Genomic DNA, 5,996 nt, shown 5'->3' on the forward strand with positions numbered 1-5,996 from the left:
TCTGTTCATACCCTGTTTGGGTTAAACATAACTCACTGATATGTTAATTAGCAATAGGGAGTCACAGTCAGGTGTCCACAGCTGTCAAACAAGAAGCGCTTCTCGGTTGGGGGGCATGTAATTACCGTACCATAATACAGCGAAGTCACGCACGGTCAAGATAAAAATGACTTACAAATACGACTTTTACAACACTACTGCAATTCACTTTAGAGAAAAATCAGCACTTTGAGCCCAGTATAAATTACACATCATATATGATTTGTGTTGAAAATTCACATCTCGTGCCTCGGTGAAAATGAAAATGGTAAGGTTTATAGAGCTGTGAGCAATGACATTTCAGGGGACAATGTTAGTGTATTGTGGAGTTTATTGACACCATACTCGTCCACTACTTTGACATGCTGATAAATTAACAAAACAGAACATTTTATTTTGTAGGGAATATTTTTACCATTATTAACACAGGGTTCCTCTAAACGTTAGAACATAAGTTGAATTTGTCAAAACGTACCGAAAGTTATCTCTGACAAACACTAAAATGCTAGTAAAAGCTGTTTACTTCTTATGGGAAGTTTCAGAATTTCAGAAATGGTAATTTCATAAAGGGGGCAAACCCTTTATGAAGGGTTTAGATATAGTTGGTTGTTTGGGGAGAGAGTGCGGTGTGTATTATTTTATTTTCGGTATTTAAAATTTTAAAACAATACCCTTACCATGCGGTGGCTTTACTATTTCAAGTGAAATGGGTATGAACAGTGCTGGGAAGGTTACTTTTAAAATATAATAGGTTACAGATTACTAGTTAGCCTGTTAGATATGTAACAAGTATTTAGCTGTTTTGATTACTTCATCAAAGTAATGTAATTTATTACATTTGATTACGTTTTTGATCTAACAAATGTTTGAAACTGGGCAGCAAAGGCAGTTCTCGGAATTTTTAACTGGGGTTGCCCCAGTTTGTACCGGGAAGTGAGAAGTACGGCTGCAAGGGCACTGAAGGCAGATAAGGAGGTGTTTGTTAGAACAAGTGACATACCGTCTGTGATCTAACAACCCACATCTCGTTTACAGAAGAATTTAAGCATTATGCACATCCAAATCTGTTCCTCAGAGAGACTCACAGTCAGGGCAGGTGATGGAACGGTTTTTACGGATGACACTGCAGTTGTGACCGACTGGGCGGGCAACTCTGAGCAACTGTTTAAAGCTGATCCTCTGGCTAGGATGCTGGATGTCTCTGGGTCTACGGTTCTTGGGGCTAATCCTCCGATTAGCTGTGAACCACTCAATCTCACTGAGATTGCACAGGTGGTGAACCAGCTGAGAGCAGGGAAGGCAGCAGGGATTTGAGATATCCGGAGTGTATCCAGGCTGGTGGTAAGGCTGTCCTCCTGGCATTGCAGGTGAGCTTTGCTTATATTTGGGAGTCAGGCGTCATCTCAACTGACTGAAACGGGACTTGTAGCCCTTATCTAGAAAGGGAAGGGTGATCTCCTGGATTGCGGCAACTACAGGGGAATAACACTGCTATCAGTGCCCAGTAAGGTCCTTTCTACGGTCATCCTTAACAGGATCTGCGATCACTAGCTCACTTACCAGCAACTGGAATTGTCTAGCTGTAAGCCTATGAAGTCTATCATCGACTGCATCCTGGCACTGAGGGTTCTTAGCGAGTGCAAACGCAAATATCGGCAGTTTTTTGCAGCCTCTGTCGATTTTTGTAAATTGTTCGACTCAGTTGTTCGAGTCGCCCTGTGGGACATCCAGAGACTTTTTGTTTGATCCCCTACTAACGGCCAGCCTATACTATATACCGGTACAGTGAGTGCTGTGCACGTTGGATCATAAATTGGACTCAAGACAAGAATTGTTATTTGAACTGTAATTGGGAAGATTTGTTTTGTAAACATTGTCTGCTAAGAGTGCAGACTAAAATGTATTATTGTTTCATGTCTATTTCATCAAGCCATCCATCTCCCAACATGAAAACACATATAAAAGAAACAAATCACATAGTGTACATTTTCTTCAAAATACTGTAATCAGCACACAAAACAATATTTTTAATACTTCTAATATTTCTAATAATTGTAATATCGTAGTGGAATACATCTCAACATCAGGACTTCCTTACAGCTACTGTAAGGAAATATGTGGTCCTAGACAAAGTTAATCTTTATTAGTGATAAGAAACAAACTGATAAGCATTTTCTATCTCATTCTATTTATCGGAACTGCATACATGGAAAAACATTTACTGTATGTTGTGCAATAAATACACAATGTTCAAACTAGCTGTATAGTTTTATTAATTTATGGTCAGACTATTCCTGCCAAGGCAATTATTAAAGTTTATCGGGCTTGTTGCTTTTCTGTAATGGATCACAGAGCCAGGTCCATGAGCTTGGATTTTCCCAAAGCTAATTAATTAGTAGTTAACAATCGCCGGTAAGCCTCAAAAGAGTTTTGGTTACCTGAAGGTAATTTCCTCAGTACAGCTATAAATACTAATTTGTCAGGGTTTTCCTGAGACATTGCCTGTGTACTGATCTTCCTGTTTATTTTGTTCCCGTTGCCTGTTATTACCAACTTTGCTTATTGAATTCTGATTTTGGCTTTTGGGTGGCAAGGTGGCACAGTGATTATAGGATCAGGATTTGAGTCTCTGCCGTGGCTCCATGTGTGTGGAGTTTGCATGTTCTCCCCATGTTGATGTGGGGTTTCCTCCAGGTACTCTGGCTTTGTGTTTTGAATAAATATGGAGCCCTCTTAGGCCTGTAGCCAGAAATCAATTTACTTCTGTAATATTCATATCAAACATTATATAATTATAATGTGTGTTATTAATGTATATTAAAGCTGTCATGACCTGAACATTGAAAGTTTTATGAATGCAGTGTTTTAAGACATGTTAAGGCAGGGGTGGCCAATCTTATCCGGAAAGGGCCGGTGTGTATGCGGATTTTTGGGGTAACTTTTAGGTCAGCTGTTCATACCCAGGTGTGAGGACTCTTCAGCCAATCAGTCCTCTAATTAGTAATCTAATTAGGGAGTCGCAGCGAAAACCTGCACACACAGAGGCCCTTTCTGGGTGAGATTGGCCACCCCTGTGTTAAGGTATACTTACATGCTGCTTGTGAATGGACTATGAATGCATAATGAATGCATTATGAAGGTGCAGTTAATGCAAAGCATTGCAAAATCCTTCAAGGGGATGCAAATTGTAATGGCTTGGTGGTTAACACTCTTACTTTGAGATTTGGGGAATAAGTGACCTTCCAATGAATGTGTAAGACCCTCACCGGGATATGCAGTTGGACGTTGGATGCTATATACCGTATAGTGGCAATGCCGTGCACATTGATCCCATGATCCCATATATCAAACTCGGCTGTTAATATACCGTTCTTTGCAATGAGAAACTGAGCATATGATATAGGTGCCCTATTTATCATTTTATAGAGGGACCTAATATTTTTGGGAGAGTAATAGGATACAAGAGCCAGACTGCACAAGAAAAATGATTTCGAACATACAGCTTCCTTTCTTCCCAGATCCCCGCAGTAGCATATGCAGGACACACACTTCCTTGGTCCAGTATGGAGAACCATGTGCTGTCCCCCAAACTGTCAAGAAGGTCTTGGATTCATGGCAAGGGATGATGATCTGGGATGGTCTTTCTGTTCAGCCCTCGGACATCCACGCACAGCCGTAGAGTCCGTTCCTTTTTGCGGACACACACAACTGGTGGGGAATAGGGAGACACAGACTTGCAGATCCAACCTCTGTCTAGAAGGTTCTGTACATATTCTTTATCCTCCCTATACAAAGGCTTGGGGATGGAATTATAGCACGTTTGGACTGGATCGTTATCCACAACATTGATTTTAAGTTGTAAGTTGGGTATACAACCTGTGTCTCCCTCCCCACATGCAAACACATCTGACTCTTCAAAAAGCATCTCATGCACAATACCCTGCTGCTGGTCAAGATGTTCTAAGTCTTCACGAGGATGCCATCTTTCTTGTGTGTGTGTCTCCGTGCGACTATCTACACTCTCATTGGTTGTGCTGGCTTGGCTGTCATGTGTGGTACAAAGGTAAATGTTACTGACTTGGCTAGTTGATGAGAAGGGGAACTCCAATTTACTGAGCTACTGTCAATAATTTCTTCTATGCAGCCCAATAATGTTCTTGGACACAGAAAAATGCTGTGTTTGGTGGAGTTGCTGACTGGGATCTTTACAGCTTTTGAGGCACCTACTGTTACATCAACTAAGGCAGGGAACAGTTCTAACCCTTCTTGTAAACCACCTTTTAAGGTTGGTTCAAATCACATTGTCCCTCCCTCTGGCCAGAATCTGGTATAACACCTAACCTCACATACTTAACCTAACCTCACAACAGTGAGATCCCTCTTTCCTACTCTGATGATATCATCTACAGGTTTTTCTTAAACTGGATTCTCACTGATTACAGAGACAAGGGTTTTAGCTGTGTCCCTATGAGGTTTTAATGCTTCTGCCAATAAGTCACTTAAACTACTTAAACAGTTAGTTATAACGGCTGAAAAACATGAACCACCTAGCCAGGTGAGTGTTGAGCCGTGGCGCAGAGCGCAAGTATTCCAAATTCTTATAGTCGTCAGGATTAAAAAAGGATTAGGGGTGCCCTCTAACCACTGTCTCCACACTTCCAAGGCGAGTTTAATTGCAACTCCCAGTTCCCTATGTTGTAGTTCCTTTCAGCAGGAGTAAGTTTCTGGGAAAAGAAAGCACAGGGATGCTGTTTGTTGTCAGACGAGGAGTGTTGGGATAACACCATCCCAATCCCACTTCCTGAGGCATCAACCTCCACTAAGAATTGCCATGATGGGTCAGGCACCTGTAGGACTGGAGCAGAGGTGAAACGGTTGTGGAGGTCAGAAAAAGCCCTCTGGGCGGCATCCGTCCACTGAAATAAGACCTTAATAAAACAATGAAAGGTGAGAAACCAGTTGTGCAGCCTGACATATTAAATGTAAATAACGATCTTATAAAAGCAAATATGGAACTGAATTACACAGTATTTCCTTACAGAGTATGGAAATTGGGAACACAACATCTGTTATGTATAAAATAATTTGTGTTGCCATGACTGAAGAGAGATCATGGAAACACAAAGTGTAAACACAGAAAATGGAACAGCCACTTTTGTTGTATGTGAGGAAAAAAGATGAAAATTCAGCATGGTGTGTCGGGAATGAAAGAAGTCACACTGTCGACCAGCTATGGAATTATAGGATTATGGAATTATGCTGAGTGCATGTATCTGGTTATTCATACTCAAGTCTTGAAATAAGTAGAGGCAACTTACAAACCACATTTAACAGAAATCTCTGGTGACCTATCTCTCCATGAGACGGCCATAAACCAGCACTTCTTCTAATCACATGATGCCAAAGGATCTGCAAATGTAGGCTTTCTTGTGTTCCTGGGTGTACCTGGAGGTCTTACAGCTCACCATCGTCACAGTAGAATTGTACTTTAGCTGCCAAAGACATGTTATTCGCTGTGTTTTATTTGCTTCTTTGTATTTTGTGAAGGCTATCTGCCAGCGGCTGTTTTCCAAAGAGCTTTTTGTGCTATGACATTGCCGCTTTTTATCTCTATTATTATATACTTCCTGAACACAAGCTTTAAGTGAAGGGAATGATCTGTCACTGCATAGATTTGTTCTGTTAGTTCACTGAGTGACTCATACAAGTAAGTGACATCAGTGAGCTGGATGTGGTTCATCCGGCTCTCTTTCAGTTCCTTCTTTTCAGGATCGGTTCCTGTCCTGCCCTGGTCCATGTGCCATTTCCCTGTTTGGCCAGCGAGTGTCGCTGGTCATCCTGTCTCCCATTATTTCCCATGTTGTTAGCTCCTAGTATTTCCCCGTTCCTTTGGCTGCTGTGTGACTTAAAGGGTGAATCAGGCTTTCATGTCCTTTTCCCTTTTGTTGTATTTGGCC

This window comes from Brienomyrus brachyistius, unplaced genomic scaffold (genome assembly GCF_023856365.1).
Source record: "Brienomyrus brachyistius isolate T26 unplaced genomic scaffold, BBRACH_0.4 scaffold46, whole genome shotgun sequence".
In the NCBI taxonomy this organism is placed as follows: Eukaryota; Metazoa; Chordata; class Actinopteri; order Osteoglossiformes; family Mormyridae; genus Brienomyrus; species Brienomyrus brachyistius.